The 18,158-nt window shown below is 39.5% G+C and overlaps 1 protein-coding gene across 1 annotated transcript in view; it reads right to left on the minus strand.

Moving 5' to 3' along the window:
• LOC134649734 (bone morphogenetic protein 1-like) overlaps window positions 1-17,930 on the minus strand; it is a 139,076-nt gene extending 121,146 nt beyond the window's left edge. The window contains exon 1 of the mRNA XM_063504565.1: window positions 17,912-17,930. The gene's annotated coding sequence lies outside the window, so the exon portion shown is untranslated. The remainder of the gene's footprint in view (window positions 1-17,911) is intronic.
• Between the last annotated feature and the right edge of the window lie 228 nt (window positions 17,931-18,158).

The following is an 18,158-nucleotide window of genomic DNA, read 5'->3' on the forward strand; positions in this document are numbered from 1 at the left end:
ACCACTTTGGAAGTCTCTCTCGCGCAAACTATTCAGTTTAGAAAAAAATGATATTAGAAACCTCAATATCATTTTTGAAGACCTATCCATAGATACCACACACGTATGGGTTTGATGAAAAAAAAATTTTGAGTTTCAGTTCGAAGTATGGGGAACCCCAAAAATTTATTGTTTTTTTTTTCTATTTTTGTGTGAAAATCTTAATGCGGTTCACAGAATACATCTACTTACCAAGTTTCAACAGTATAGTTCTTATAGTTTCGGAGAAAAGTGGCTGTGACATACGGACGGACAGACAGACGGACAGACAGACGGACAGACAGACAGACATGACGAATCTATAAGGGTTCCGTTTTTTGCCATTTGGCTACGGAACCCTAATAAAAATGCGACCGTGCTACTAGGGCAGGTGAGGTTATCATGTCATGTTGGGAGATATTTTATAAGTAGGTATTAGGTAGGTACCTACTTTTAATCCTAGAACTATATATTTGTCGCAGTCGGATCGTATAATCCGCCGTATTACATTACGGCTAGCCGTTTTCTAAAACAGGGGCGTTTTGAAATGCGGCGGTTTAACGATTAGCCGGATTGAATGCGGCTGAATGAGAATCCGCCGGAATGTATTCGGCGCCATACGTTCTTCAACACGGCTAGCCGTAATGTAATACAGCGAGTCATTAGCCGCCGCTTTGACAGTTTTTAGTTCCCATTTTTAACACTCGTGGCGCTGCCTGACATAACAACAACAAACTATGACAAACGCTGAGGTGTCCATCAAATCTGGAGTTCGTCGGACTGTTTCTTTTCAAAAAACATTTCCTTCGCAACTTAATTAGACGGAGCCCCGCTTCGCGGGGCTCCTATTTCTGAGCGGTTTGCCCTTCGGGCATCTGAAGCTACCTAACGAACCTAACCTACCTATCTATTGACGTCGTATTGTCTATTGATTTGAGACGTCCGTGAAAACATTACACTTTGGGGAAAAAAGCGTAGGTAGTAAGTAGGTAGGTTCGTTAGGTAGCTTCAGATGCCCGAAGGGCAAACCGCCCAGAAATAGGAGCCCCGCAAAGCGGGGCTCCGTCTATTTAAGTTGTGAGGAAAATGTTTTGGAAAAGAAACACATGTAGTGGTACATACCATGGTAAAAATAAACTAAATTAAATTTTCAAACTCCGGTTACGTAGGCGACCGAAAGAACTGGTCACTCTACAATCTAAATAGTAGATACGATGCGGCTAAACGTAGGCCGCCTTATTGAAGAACGTATCGCAATGACAATCCGGCTAATCGTCGAACCGCCGCATTTCAAAACGCGGATACGGCGGATTATACGATCTGACTGCGACATATTCATGGAGCTTTACATACCGGTAGGTATGTGTCCATCAGTGGTAACACTGGTAACTGATTATCTCACTTCGGCTCTAGATATATGTAGGTACCTATACTTGGTCAACCAGATCTTGACAGTAGAAAAAGGCGGCAAATTTGAAAAATGTAGGCGCAAAGGGATATCGTCCTATAGAAAATTTGAATTTCGCGCCTTTTTTTACTGACAAGATTTGGTTGACCAGCTATATATTATGTATTTTTATTTCCTATGCATATCTTTGGGAATATTAGGGCATGACATCAAAGAAGCTACATAAACTAATTACAGTCATAGATATACCTTAATGATATTGTAAGTACAAAGTTTCAGAGCGATCTAACTAGTCGTTTTAAAATGAGAGCGTAACCTTTGTATGGAGAACCGAGCTTGCTGCTGACTCTTAAGCACAACCCTGTTGGTCTGTACAGTCAAAGAATCTAATTTCCAACCCATTTCGTACCTTGTCACAGTGACAATCAATATGAAAGTCGTTAAATCAGAGCCCGGAATTCTCGTAGCATTTTTGAGCTGTCATAGGGACTTCTCGTTTATCGACTTCCGATTATACATATGTACTTATATCGATAAATACAGAATACAATATTTAAAATATGATTACGAGTAGAAGTAAACAACATGCAGTCTTGAATAATTTTACGGTTTAGACTCACTTGTTTTAAGTCACTCGCGCGACATGTCGCGCAAGTGAGTCTAAACCGTAAAATTATTCAATGTTAGCATGTCTCACACTCACAACAGTTTAAATTCGAACATGCAGTCTTATCGCGAATGAGCGATTTCTTCGAGATAACCTTTGGATACCAACTTTTAGCCAACTTTTTACCAATTTCCTAAAAGTTGGTTTCCAAATTCGTAATCATATTTTATTTAAATATTGTATTCTGTATTTATCGATATACATATGTGTCGAGGAGAGATAAACGATCACGTAAATTAAAGATGCTCAATGTACGGCATAGGTAAAACGATAGATTTCATAAAATATTAATTATAGGAATGTAGTGAGGTTGACTGCGACACTTTCCAATTTAAATCTGAGTGACGGTTCCACTCAAGATGCCATCTCATTTCGGGCTGTCCTCCGAATCAGCCAGGAACCAATCCATTAAAGAAGCTGTTCTGGGCATTCAAATAAAAGTAACTGTATCGCAGTCAAACACACTCAAGCATAGACTATTTGAATACTTGACATTCCATCAAACGCAGCCGTCATAAATCATAATAGTCGTCTGCGGCATATGTATATTGTATAATCGGAAGTCGATAAACGAGAAGTCCCTATGACAGCTCAAAAATGCTACGAGAATTCCGGGCTCTGGTCGTTATAGACCTTCATTCTAATTGTCACTGAGACAAAGTACAAAATGGGATGGAAAGTAAATTCTTTGACTGTACCTTATTTAACTCACCAAATGTAAAAACAAGATCTTTAGATTAGTGAAGAAAACCGTTGAATTTCCTTGTGCATTCCGCACTAGGTGATTATCCCATAGTTGGAATCCTGTCCAAGGCCAAAATGCCTCGTGATTTCGTCGCGGGTGTCGGATTACGCTGTTCCTTTCTTTGCCTTATCTTCTTATAGTAATGACGTTGCTCTGTAGTTCGGGAACACGTGACGTATAAGGAAAAGCTACCATATTGTTGATAGAAAAGGGCAATTTCTTTTTGCATCCTTATTAAAGTATATTTCGATACTCTCAAGGGAATCGAAATTGATAGGGTATACTTTCCGTTGACCTAGAACTATGAAATTTGGTAAGTAAGTATATTGTCTTACACTACAAATAGGTACAGGGAAAAATCGGAAAACTATAAATTTGTAAAAAAAAAATTGTGCAAGACCCTATCGGTAGGCGAGTTTGACTCGCACCTGGTCGGTTTTTGAAGTGAAAACTTCTTTAGCGGCGCTGGGCACTTTTTGAGGTGGGGAAAAAATTATATTATAAACTCGAGACAGCGTAAGGCTATCACGTGACCGTAAGGTTTAGATGGCCACTCATTTAGATGGCATTTAAATCAATAAAGAAAAACTCAATGACATTACATGAAAAAGGTTCTAATCTTGTACGGGCTGAAATACGAGGATCTCACAGTTACATTCTAACTTTATATCACTCAAATATAATTCAATAAAGCTACATCTTGATGAAATCGCTAATAAAAGTAAACTCTAGTACTGGTGAGTAAAACTCAAAATATCATGACCAAATATATTTAGATGCGAGGTCTGCAAGGTAACTTTACAATTTCTATTCGAATTTTAAACAATTAACGCTACAAATTTAAGCTCACTGGCCAGCAATTTCGGAACTAAAGTTTTTCAATAGAAAGGAGGATGGGTCAATTATAGGTACATAGTGCTGCAGACATTTTGGACTAGTCATTGAGTTTTCACTTCTGTCGGCACTCCCGGAGTGCAACCCGTTGTTTATTTTTAACTGCTTGTCGCTTAATGTACCCATAGTTTTATTTTCCCTCTACATATAAAGAACTATAACCAATCCCATAAGACGCTAACTCCGTGCAACTTTACTGCACTGCTATACCTATTCAGATTGCTTGCAGAAGTTGCAGAGTAGTTCTAATTAAACCAGGGGGCCTAGCGAAGCTGACAATCGCTATCGCTTCGACAACGAAACGCTTTGTGTCTCTCTATCACTCTTCCATATTAGTGCGACAATGACAGTTGCGTTTCGACTTTCGATATCGCTACGGAGCGTAAGCGAATTGGCACGTTGCCTAGCCAATATGACAATCCTTGATAGAAAACGTCAATTGACATATAAATAATGTATGGAAATAGTCACTCGACTTCACGTCGCATTTTTTATATCGATATAAATATTTTACTGTTCGCTTAGCGTTTGTATATGTACTATTGTCAATTTAGCTAGGCCCCCAGTACGGATGATATGATGGTCGTAAAGTGAGACCACGTTAATTTATCCTGCCAGGTGATACGCCAAGTTGGCACTTTATGGGATAAGTCATTCATTCTTTTAAAAGTATATGGCTTCAATCCAGTGGGACTATTTCACCAGTAGTCTGTGCGGAAAGAGTAGAGTCGTAGAATGTATTGGATCCTATACATTTCACGACTCTTCTCTTTCCGAACAGACTCTATCAAGGTATTAGGAGCAAGATAATACGACTAAAATTGTACGGGTAGTACAAGACAGTGTTGTTGTTGTTGTTGCCTGTCCTAGGGCAACCCGGAGGTGCATAGGGCCTCCACAAGATCCTTCCACCGCTTCCACGCCTTCCTGTCTTGAGCAACCGTCTTGGCCTCGACAGCAACCGTCTTGGCGACAAGACAGTGTACGGTGATTTTATTAGCTTTTGTAAAGCGATAGCGGCCTTTACATGAAGCACGTGGACTACCGGCCGTTGACTCCAAAATGGTGGTTTAACGCGCTTCGAGATTAATTGTCTATTCACTGCACACTACCACATTAGTTTACTGTATAATAAGCTATCAGTATTACACTTTTTTAAACAATATTAATGAGCAAAAAACAAAGGAATTAATCACGAGGCTAACAATCAAGATGGCGCTCGAACCGGAAGTCATGGGATAAGTCGGTGCAAAGAAAGCCCGGTCGGAGTCTAGTTGTCTACGTGACAGTGTGATATAGACAGCGTCTGTCTCTTTCAGTTGCGTTTTTTTTATTTTCATTTTTCACTGAATGCTAGTGGCTATCTAAAATGCCACCGACAATCCACATAGCTACAATTAAGCAAACTTAACGATAGGAATTACAGTCCTTCGCTTAATGAACGTCCCGATGCAATTAATTCCTGAAAAAGCTCGTGTAAAAGCGTCTTTCCTGTTAAAGCAAATAGCTTTAATCTAATGTGCTTGTAAAGCTAAGGCAAACAAAGACTTAACGTCGATGGCATTCTGTTATTCATTCGATTTTGATGGAAGTGGCGAATGTTATTTTATTCTGACCTCGTTTTAGGATTTAGAACTGACAAGGAAGGGTACCCAACTGTCCGGCTCCGATTTGATTTATTTTTATATAATATGTCATAGAGTAGTCTAAAATAACTGACACGTATTTTTAACAAGCTTTTATTAGGTCGACCTGTATGTAATAACTATGTAATGGAATCTTGCAAGTTAAATTTGATCCACTTCCCGGTTTCCGATTGAGCTGAAATTTTGCATACACATGTAAGTCGGATGACAATGCTGATCTGACGATGGAGACAGGAGGTGGCCATAGGAACTCTGTGATGAAACAATGCAACCTAATTGTGTTAGGGGTTTTTAGAATTGTCTCGACGAGTATTAGTTGTCTGTCGTAAGAAAAGTACAGTCAGCGATAAAAGCTTGTACCAAAAATGAAATTTTTGCCAAAAACTTATTTTAACTGCCCATACTCAACCTACTTCGAGAAAATGGCCTCCAAAGTACTGAAAATTGACAAAACCATAGTAAAATAAACACCCTATATTAAAATACCCATCAAGCAAAACCACAAGCAAACGCTAGTGTTTCTAATCACAACAACTACAAACAGCAAGCTCGCAGTGCTCGCACTAATCCGAGTGATGCTCGTCAAAGGCACTGCGGATCAAAAGTTCCGTAATTCAGGCTTTGATTGCAGCACTGATCACTTGTTCACTCTAGATGGAGCAAATAATATTACAATCAACAAGCACTAATCCGATTTAAGTCCGTCAAGTCCGAATCAAAAGTTACGCCATTTGTACAGCGAGGTGGAAAATTGCATGGACATATTTTTAATTATAATTTATTCATAAAGTTGCAATGCACTTTTTCAACTAAGTGTAACTCTAGATGGAGCGTATTGTAAAGTTAAATATTCGAGCACGCACTACTTATAAGGACTGTCACAAGTATTCATAGTTGGCGCCAGCAAAGTATTCCCCTGTTTCTATTTAGTTTTGTTCTATGAGATTTGGCTTAAACGGCATTTGGGCGATAAAATTAAATAAAAAAATACAAATAAAAATATTAATTTTTGATAGGATTGACAAGAGAACTTATGCTGGCGCCATCTGTAAAAAACTCCAACGGGGCTAACCCCATTTAAGCAACCTCGCACTAATATTATAGGAGTCATCATCATCATCATCATCAGCCTACTCTCGTCCACTGCTGGACAGCCTCTCCTATTGCACGCAATTGAGCACGATTTGCGGCAACTCTGATCCTGCTCTTGCCAGCCGCCTTGCGAAGGTCATCGCTCCGTATTATACGAGTGATGCAGGTCAGAAAAGAGGATGGATCAAAAGTACGGAATCTACGGGATACTGTCAATGATCACAGGCCGAGCTGTTTTCATTACCCACGGGTTTCCACGAGGCGAGGCGAGTCACTGGCAAGGAAGTGAGTAAGCTGGTTAACATAATTACTTGCCGCTAGTTTGCATGCAGATTTGTGTTTTTGCTATGCTAAAATGTAACGAAGAATATGTACGAACGTTATAGAACAAATACTCGATCCTATAGCAGTAGTATAAATTATAAAAAACCGGACAAGTGCGAGTCGGACTAACCCACCGAGGGTTCCGTAGGTACTTTTTAGTATTTGCTATTATTGCGGCAACAGAAATACTTCATCTGTGAAAATTTCAACTGTGTAGCCTGATGGTGACAGACAGACAGACGGACGGACAGATAAACGGACAGAGGATTCTTAGTAATATGGTCCCGTTTTTACCCTTTGGGTACGCAACCCTAACAATGAGCCGTAAAAGCGACTGTAATATGTTCCTAACTCACCCGTATCGGCGACGATCGTAGATAAACGTGCAATCCGTTAATACGAGTCCGATAGAGGCCGGCATTTGTCGGGCTCTACAGCCGCCGGGCGTAGACTGCCCTCCACAGACTGTGCATTAGAATATAATAAAATATTCAGGACGTTTAAGCAACAACAACCTAACTTTAAATTACACATGTCACAAAAACACTTTCAGACTAGGATCTCTATTAGAACTGTATCGTATGCATTTATTAGAATTATTTAGACCGCACTTTGACTTCTGATCCTTGTAGAGGTGATCCCAGGCTTCAAGAAACCAGATAACTGCCAGCCTGAATAGTGGTACCATTACCCCCACCAGCACCTAGAATTTCCTATAAATTCAATCAACATCGATAAAATCACACCTTTTTCACAAATCGGACTTAAGTGATTGTAACTCTTAGTCTTAGCGCCACTTGCTCCATCCCACTAACCCGGGGTTAGCCGGTTAAGCCGTTAACCCAGTGTCATATTGTACTGGTAACCATGGTAACTCCAGGTTTAACCGGTTAACCTCGGGTTAGTGGGATGGTGCAAGTGGCCCTTAGCGTAATAGCACTAAAGTCTCATTCAATAGAACTTGCTAACTACGTATGTAAACAAAAGTTACTAGTAAATTGACATTCAGTGTCAATTTTAGCAAGGCGGTTTGTTTACATATGTAGTTAGCAAGTTCTATTGAATGACACTTTACTTTAATATTAGTGCCACTTATGTACTAGAGTAGACGTTTAATTACCTTTACATTGAAGTATTTCAATATATTTTGTGTTTCCAAAAAAATTACCTATCTTACCGAGTAGTCTTACATACTCCATCTAGTATAGTAATCTATGTCGCTGGGTTATCGTGAACGTTGGAATTCCAATAATATTTCACTGGATGCTGGTCGCAAGTTATCAGATGGGTGCGAATAGATTAGGTACTCTAGGCAAATAGATGATGTTGTAAAAGAGGATTTTCGTCTGTGAAAGTAAGCCCCGGAAGTCATCCTCAAAGGATGAATCACGCTAGACCTGGCCGGGGCCGGTCCGAAGCTTCCAGCGCTTCGTTTTCTATGGAAAGCATCACGAGATCAGTGTGATCACCGATCAGCCGTCATACAAAATGACATGTCGGACGCCTCGGTCTAGCGTATCATCCTTTACGCTTTCTTTTGAACAACAAAAAAGAACAAAGTGTTTTAAAATAGTATTTTATACAATCGTGATATAATGGAGAGCTTTTCAGTCGAGCTTGCTGAGTTGCCTAAGTAAGGTACGAGATTGAAATGAATATTATATTTGAGTTGGGGTCCCATAGTGAAAAAGGTATGCGATTTCACTTTGGTATACGAAGTCTTAATTCAAGCATTGCAGTCGATGAGTAGAAAAACGCTTTTTTTTTTACTTTTTCCTTCTTTGTAGTCGTATCCGACATCCGATATCGGGTCTGACAATGTGAAAACGAAACGAAATTGTATTGCAAATCATTATTTTGATAAAAGCCTTAGCGGGCGAACACATGATAAGCAAACGGATACTCTCGTATATGATGTAAATAAAAATATCCGAAGGTTTAAACATAGCGTGTTTATTGTTGACACAGATTGGGAACAACTTCTGTGCTACTTCAGAACGTCGTAACTGTATAGGAATCTAATGATGACATACGACTTCTTCATATGATGATGGACGATCGTGGGATCAGGACTTGTGTTCCTAACACTTGGCGAGCGTATTGCCTTAGAAAAACCAGTACCTATCTATTGGCTATGTGCGAAGCGTTGAGTCTCAGTCACCCTAACCGTAATAGAAAGTCCACACTAGCGCCTTTTGAGCATCGGCGTCTAATCAGCGCTATGAAAAATGGTGTGGCTGCGCAGTTGGATCAACGCTACGTCGAGGAGTAGGGATAGAGTGCTCCCGGTACCTGGTTTTCTATACAAATACAGTACCGGAACCGTAAATTTCCGGTTCTCGCTACAAACTCAGTATCGGGAGCATTCCCTATCGAGCAGAAGCATAGAGTTCACTAGACGCTGACGCTCGGAAACTCATCCCATAAAACGGGTCCTCAACCTCCCAGAACAGCCGAAGGGACAAGGCAGGCCACCTTTTATATGGTGGTCTAATGTGCAAAGAGAGATCCAGAAGCAGAACATTAACCCACAGACAACCCGAAATAGAATTCTTTGGCGCAAATGTACAGGAAGACCCGACCCCAGATAAACTGGGATAAGGGTAGGACAAAGAAGAAGTAGATACTGAAGGCCTACCGCGAACCACGTTCGACGTGTTGCCTCCCTGTCACACTTACGTACGAAATTACAAGTGCGACAGAGATGCAACACGTCGTACGTGGTTCGCGGTAGCCCCTCTGACGCTCGGGAGACGCTAATAGTCAGTTGACTATGTCTCGGAGATCTCTTTAATACTGGTTAATTAATAGCAATGTGCTCAGGAATATGCCTTGCGTTGAGAATTGCAGTTTGGTTTGCGTTGCGGAACTTGCGGAGTCGGTGCTGCAAACACGGAAATTAAAATGGGTTTCTTTCAGGCCGTCCTGAATTTGTTTGGATGCTACCTATTTTCTGTACACACGTGTACTATATGTACTATACATATATGTATATATGCACTATAGTGCATACCCACACACACACACACATAAGTCCATGTACTAATTAAATATGCCGTAATCAATGTTTTTGTATTATTTTACAACGGTTTCGTAAACAGTGTAACCATGTGCAATTTGCATGGTGAGATTTATCTGACAATTGCTTAGTCGGCTATGCAATAAATCCAATCTAATCTATCTATGTCTGTAGTAACACGATCCAAAGCCTAACTTCTGATTTGCAAGCCTTTGAAGATAGTTTCAGCCTAGTTAGTACTTGGTTACCTTGATGTATCCGTCTGACTTGGTCGATAGATGGCACTACAATGTGTCCTTTAGAGTGCAGCTTTGAAACAATTGACGAATAAAATGTTATGATCAGATAAATTTCAGAAAAAAACAACGGGTTGCACTCCGGGAGTGCCGCCAGAAGTGAAAACTCAATGACTAGTGCAAAATGTCTGCAGCACTATGTATAATTGAGGTTAACGCCATCTAGCGTTATTTCGTCGCATTACTTGAAACCCCTAAGCACATCACTGTTAGTAGATACTCGAGTTATATTAATACCAGTTAGAGGGAAACTCACTAGATGGCATTTAAATCAATAAAGAAAAACTCAATGACATTGAAGTAACAGTTTTTCGATCAGGTCACGTGTCCGTCTTAGTACGTCTTACGGTCACGTGACACCTGTTAAGAGTTTAAAATTTTTTCCCCATCACAAAAAGTGCACAGCGCCGCTAAAGAAGTTTAGCTTCAAAAATATAACACTGTTATTTTTAACGTCTGTTAGGTACCTACTCAAAGGACTTTTCTATGTGTTATATTTATATATATCGTGTAATATTTGCATACTATAAATATTTTAAATAAATAGGTATATTTTAAAGGGCTCAAATCTATTCGAGCATTTAGTTGACAGTAATCGGAAAAGGAACCAATGGAAAACTTTATTGGACGGCCAGATTGCACAAAAAGACTCAATTCCCCAGAGGCCTTGATCGTTTCAGAGTCCCCTTATCGCTCACCTAGCAACACACAAACCAGCTTAATGTGACCTTAGGACCAGTGAAATCTATATGTAATCAAGGGTTAAATCAATTCTGGTTTACCGAGATGTTTGGAGAGTCAATGTGGATTGCTGTAGAAAGGATTTCGACATATTTGCGTTTACAATCAGCGATTTGTGTACATTGGTGCCTATTGATAGGCACGTTGGGACGTTGCAAGCTTATAGAAGGATATTATTAGAACTTAGTAAGGTTGTGCTAAAAATAGCCTTAATATTTTAGGAAAAGGGATACCTCCGTTTATTATTATTTGGGTGTTTTGGGCCTTTGAATGCCAATAAGTCGACCAAGTAGTGATCTATTGTGTTTAATACTTAAAGTTCAATACTCATGCCTGTTGAATCCAGGAAATTCCAGATTCTTTGGGCCGTAATGCTTTGTACCTCATAGGGTTGCAATACTTGCAATACATGTCACCTTTTGCAATACTTCTTTTTGATACCTACCTCCCTTTTGCTAAAAGTGTGTGTGCGGAGGGTATATACGACAAAAGGACGGAGGTGGAAGGTATGTAAGGACGGGAAAAGATTTTTCTGGAGGCAAACGAGCAGACAGATCGCCTGATAGTAAGAAATTACCGTCGCCCATGGACACCTCCAACACCAGAGGGGTTGCAAGTACATTGCTGGCCTTTAAGATGTGAGTTTAGGCTCTCTTCCTGAAGGTTTAGATGACGTATCGGTCCGGAAACGACGGGCGATAGTTTATTCCACAGTTTAGCTATGCGAGGCGGGAATTTTCTGGAGAAACGCACAGTAAAGTTGCTGTATTTATTAATATTGACGTATTTCATGAACTAGAAATATATATAGAGTCTTACGGAAAGAGAAGAGTCGTAGAATGTATTGGATCCCATACATTTCACGACTCTTCTCTTTCCGCACAGACTCTAGCCATTTTAGGAATGAATTCCATTCATATTATGTCCATGTTATTTTCCAGCTCGCTGTATCCTCCTATAAGACCCTGCGTACTATTTTTTGTACATACTCCAAAATCTATTATGAACTTTTATTGAGTAACTAAGGGTTCCAAATTCAAAAACAAAACAAATGCTTCTGGGTCTCAAGAGGGTATGGTAAATTGTCAGTTGTAGTTTGTAGTACAAAAGCTTCTATCTCAAGTAGTTTCCTACATTTTAACCGTTTATTTCTAACACAGCTATCTACCAAGCCAATTGCCATTCTCCTTTCAGCTTTTATGCCCCAATAGATTCCGTTGAGAACGAACAAAACACTCAATTTTGGATCAAGCGCACTCAAATTAAACCAATTTGCCGGCTTAATTTGGCCGTAGAAGCGACAATCCTTCTTTCATTTACAGGCTGAGAATAGATTGGGTGTTTTAAATTGGGTCTTGACGTCATCGCATAAGTATAAATACCTATTTAATATGTATAGATTGGTTTGCAATCCATCTAGGAGAAGGATCCTCCAAAATAAAACCCGGAATGGAGTTTCCGTAAGGTCCAACCTGAACTAAGCGGATTTCTGCAGCCGACCTGTCTCCACACGTATTGGCTCGCCTTTCCTGTGGGATAAGACAGTGTGACGCCGAGAGGGTAATGCAGGTACTGCGCATCCCTGCGTTTCCTTAATTCCGTCCCAGTCGGTGTAATGACTAATGTCTTACACCATAAATCGTCTGCAATCTGCAATAGACGCTAAGGCCAATGATGAGGTATAGGTATTCGGATATCGACAGCACCAGCATTCTAATCACGGCAGTAACGTGGCAATAACATACGCAACTTTTCATTTGCCATGCTACAATAATACATATTATTCATTTATGAGTTAGAGAGTATTAGGAAGCATGGCTAGCCAGCCTCCGGCCTATTGACCATATTGAAAGTCAGCCCTATTTCAACCCCCTTAGGAGTTAATTTTCTAAAAATTATTTCTTAGTGAATTTCCAAGCAATATTAAAGAATATTTACATTATTTACGTTTCACAAGGTCCTACCTTCAACGTTTTAGGCTGTCGGTTGTATGTCAGATACTATATTACATATACCTACCTACATAAATAGATTTGTATACAATTTATTTCAATTATTATATTTATACTCAGCTAAATTGTTTACTACTTATAGTAATTGATTTAATATTATCGGTTTTCCTTCTTGATATTTTCCTTTGGAAACAGCCTTAAAATTGAGTATAAGGTCCCGGGTCCCGGGAGGGTCAAGCCCGGAAAAAGAAACGAGTCCCCTTATGTATACTTACACATTATTGTAGTATATATACAAATGCGAAATATACTTAGCTAAACCAGTCCTAAAGTGAAGAAAATATAATTAAAATAAAATGATAAACAACATATATAAATCTCATGATTTCATAAAATCCGGTCTTGTGCTCGATTTAAGCACTGAAGTAAGGATCTGAATTTATCTTCAAAACTTGATGAGGCTACTGTATACAAAAGACAACAATTGAACGTGATGTCTTGAAAAGCGAAGAGCATGCTTACAAATTTCACAAAATTTCTATCACTTTAACCTAACCACATTAGAATATGCAGAATACCACTAAGTTATCGGCTTAAAACTGGCCCGATGCTACATGACATAAAATTACCCAGAGAGGATTTGTGCAAACCTTGCCATTCCTGCTTACCCAGCACGAGTCGAAGATCCAAAGAAACCGACTTAAGTGCGCTCTGATCACTGATGGTTGTTATTGATCTAGAGGTCATGTTAGAATGGAGGATCACATGAGAACTCGGTTTGCTTGCGCTTGCAAGAACAAGAGCAATCTTGGACAACCACAAATAGACTAAATGCTTAAAGACTGCGAGGTCATTACATGCTAAGCTCTTTAAATTGCGTAAAACTACCTAATTTTCTGTTTTAGTAGGGAAGGGTAATAATTTTGTGTTAATAAATCGTGGACAAAGATGAATAATATATGCAATGGATAAATCAAATACTGATTAAACTTTTAAAATTACCTCCTAATCTCCTAAAGCTTTAAAGATTATACTCGGCATCAGCAACCGCAATTAGCCACCTGATGGAAAAATTCACTGCTTCGGGCAGATTCGAACTTTCAAACTTTTGGAACACCGGTCCAATCGCTATTAACCATCTGACCTTTTTTTTTTTTTTGTTGGGAGGAAAATCCGTTATGGATACCTCCGCACCGCAGGGACAGCGCGGAGGTTATGTCGGACTTTCACCGACTAAAAACCTCCCAGTTGTCCTCCTCGGCGCATTTCGGACGGCTCTGGGATCTCCAATGAACCCGCCAGTGCCGTCCTAGCGTTGTGCCCCTTTATGGGTCCCCTCTTTTTGCAGTCGCAGTCCCTAGCTGCGACCGTCTCCGACCCTAAGGACCCCTTTTAGTCGCCTTTTACGACAGGCAGGGGATGCCGTAGCCGTATTCTTACGCCCGGGCTGACCTACCGAAGCTTACCAGAAGCGTGCAATTTTCCATTCCTTCTTTTGTTTACACGTCTTAGGGAGGCGCATAGCGACATCAAACGTAATCTAAGAATGTTCTATCCACCAAATCCGTAGGTATTGGTGGCGCTACTATGTGTGACCTAAGCTTTTGAGGCGGTTATCTTCAAACATTTTGACACCGTTATGGATGGTAGAACGCCAGGATGACCTTCTTCCAGCAAGCTCCTCCCAACGCTCAGGGTCGATGGCGCAAGCGCTCAGATGCCGTTCGGTCTGGCCAGCAACATTAGGGCTCACGATAGACAACGTCCATAATATTTATTTGGGGTCACCGTCATCGAAAACGATGACGAGGACTATTATTATGTGTGACCTCGAGTTGTCTTATGTTTTATCTACTAAGTGATCTGTGACCAGCTAATCGGAAGCCGTATGCCAAGCCGCGGCTCGTGCCAAGAGAATTATCATTTTTTGTGCTGCGCTGGTTTCTCTGAAGTCGCCATATTTCATTCGCATATATGCAAAGGATTATACTAATTAGCATTTAAATGCATTTTGCATTTTTTTCCGCATAAAATGTGGTTTTTCTGCCGGGCACAGGTGGGAATAGGCGCTTCATATAAATTATTCCCATTTCTCCCCGCCTAGTATGGCGATGGTTATGTGGAGCGGAGACAAATGGTAATACATCGCTATTTGCATCTTTTGCTCGCAACACAATTATACGTTTGATACTTGATCTTGATGGTACTGTTCCTAATTTGGTCAAGAAGATTTCAATTTCATTACTCACTTTACGCCCACATCACTGCTCGGAGCTGGATCTGAGGGACGCGACAGCCAGTGCTGTCAACACTGCTGTCACCGTATGAAAAAGGAACCTCGACACGAAAAGAAGAAGAAGAAGAATGACTGACTATAACAGTATCAATACCAAATCCGAGCTTATAATTATGGCCTACGATACTACCAATCTGGACCTTAAAAGAAGCCAAATTCCACTGAATCCTGCCCAAGAAAAGTTTGGAGACCCAAGGACTTAGCAAGTTAGCAATACACACTTTAGTTAAAAAACCGCCAAATACCGTAATTTTCAGGGACCTAGGAAATGTTTCAATCTCAAATACATTATACACCCAAAACTCTAGAATAACCTAAATAAATAGTAACATAGGCGTGTTATCCACCCCGACCGTATTAATGTACTTTTCAACGCTTCTATTCACGTCCCCTAATGTCCCCCAATATTTATGTCCCCCACAAAGCCGTCTTTAGGGATTACTGGACCATATAAATTCTTTCAAAGATCCTTAATTGAATCATTAAATGAGAAGGCCTCGTGTTTCAATCAGGAAACTATATGTGTGTGGATTTTGCAGGATGACATTTCGGGCTAGGATTAATAGGGCAAAATTTAATTTTGGGATGGCAACTCACAGCCGTTTTACGCAAAAACGTTTTTATATTGAATAATTTTACGGTTTAGACTCGCTTGTTTTAAGACACTCGCGCGACATGTTTCGGAGAGCCTCTAGGTCTCCTTTCTCAAGCACACAGTGCGAGCAGCGTTCACGACGGCCTGGCCGTGTATCGCGTAGGCTCTCCGAAACATGTCGCGCGAGTGTCTTAAAACAAGTGAGTCTAAACCGTAAAATTATTCGATGTTAGTATGTCTCACATCAGTTTAAATTAAATTCGATTAACGTTTTTATATGTCTTTCGTTTTTCTACTATCATTTACTAGCTACAGCTAGCAAAAGATCAGTACCCATAGTGTAAATTTCATACGCTAAGTGTCATTTTGTATGGGATTATGAGTTTCCAAAACGTCCCGCTTGGCGGTTCAAAATCCCATCGCAAACGCGTACTCACGTCACGCTATCAAATGAAAGTCATAGCGTATTATATTGATTTTGTCACAAATAAGCGGTTTTGACTTATTTATAATATTAGTGGTGGTAATTGCTACAACTGTTTCAAATTTTAGGTATCTACGTCAAATGGTCTCTGAGAAAAACGCATTTAACTGATTTGCAAGACCAGAGTGATCCCATAAGTGTTCCGTGAACAAAGTTTTGTACGGAACACTAAAAAAAGGAAACCCATGTAGATATTAATGCAAATTAAATATCGTGAAAACCAAGCACGCCTTCCTGAACCAATTTACCATTTAGGTACAAAGTGATGACGCGCCCGATCTTACAGATTACATTTCAATGCTCCCTTAAATTGATTTTGTGGGCCAAAGGTTCAGTTGAAAATAAAAACTCGAGGCCTATTTAACATTAACAATATCTCAACTTAATTTGTTGTTGAATGCGAATGGTATGAAGGGTACACGGAAAGAACATGTCTAGTCACTCTGACGACATTTGAAGGGTACTTACACGGAAAGGACATATTATGTCTAGTCACTTTTTTCGGAAAATGAGATTTTTATCTCAAAATGAATCTCAAATGAACTATTAGTTATATCTTTTGCTACCACTGTATAATAAATGTAACACAACTTTTTTTTTAGTTAAATAATACCTATAGTCACGGAATTACCATACAATTTTGACATTGTTCTAAATGTTAACACCAGCGATTACTCAAAATGTTACTAAAGTGACTAGACATGTTCTTTCCGTGCACCCTTTTTTGAGTTATCGCGGTTTGAAAGGAACGATGTATATAATTAACCATAATAATGATTATTTTCGTAATAGGTACCTATAGTAGGTACCTATAGGTGTTTTTAAAATGAGAAAAAAAGGAGTTCTATTTATGATTACAGAGGCAATAGAAACTGTAATTAATAGTTCATTGAGAGCTCTACATTTTGAGATTCAAATCTTTTTTTTTTAAGTGCCAAGACATATTCTTTCCGTGTTCGAGTTGCGGTATATTTTCTTCATCATGTCTTCGTATCATAACATTAAAGATATCAAGTTGGCATATTTAATTTTCAAATAGGCCTCCTCGTTTCGCTTCTTTAGGTAATAGATTTGCGTAATCTAGGCTTTTTGCTTTGAATACTTCTTTATTTATTTTGTCTGGTTTTGCTTTTAAAATGGAGCCATTAGGTTAATTAAGTACTAGAACGAAATGTGGGATTTATAAAAACGTTGCTTTTCAGCTAAATTAATATGCTTTGTTTGCAAACGGATACGGCACGGACAAATATAGGTAAGTAATTCAGACGAAAAGTAATTTAGTTTACCAAATGGTTAGATAATAATTAGCTATACCTATTGCTGAAGGCAGACTTCTTCTTTTTAATATATTTTGTACATGTATTATTTTCATTTAAAATAAAAGACAGTTTATAATTGAATAATCACGCTTAAAAGCCCTCCCTCAGAGATCAAAATTTTAGATTTTAGACATCGTTAAAGCCGTGATAGTTTTAGAACTATAGATGACGAAATATTTTTTTAAATATATTGCACCTACGTTACTATTACGGTTTATTCATGGTAACCGAAAAGGAGATTAAATTAGCGTAAAGTTACGAATATACCAAATGGGATTAAACCTATAAAACCCGACACAAAAAGCCTTAAAGTCTACAAATCACTCATCTTTTAGCACTCCAACTAATTAAAAAAAAAACTTGAAACCTCACTCGTAAAACCTACAGTATTAAACCGTAATGAAAACAAACTCACCGTACAGTTTCGGGCAAGACTGGCAACTTAGATCGCGAGGGCGGCTGGGCGCTGCGGGCGGGAAACGCGTGCGGCGCCGTCCGCGGCCGAGACACTCTGGCGGTGTCCGCCCGCCCTGTGTGCTACGCCAGGCGACGAAGCCTGACTCGTAACAAAGCATAATGAATGAATGAATGAATGAAAACATTTATTTCGAGTAACTATGGACTCATACAACTTGTTAAAAGACTTACGTTCCTAATGTTAG

The sequence above is a fragment of the Cydia amplana genome, chromosome 7 (genome assembly GCF_948474715.1).
Source record: "Cydia amplana chromosome 7, ilCydAmpl1.1, whole genome shotgun sequence".
Taxonomy (NCBI): Eukaryota; Metazoa; Arthropoda; class Insecta; order Lepidoptera; family Tortricidae; genus Cydia; species Cydia amplana.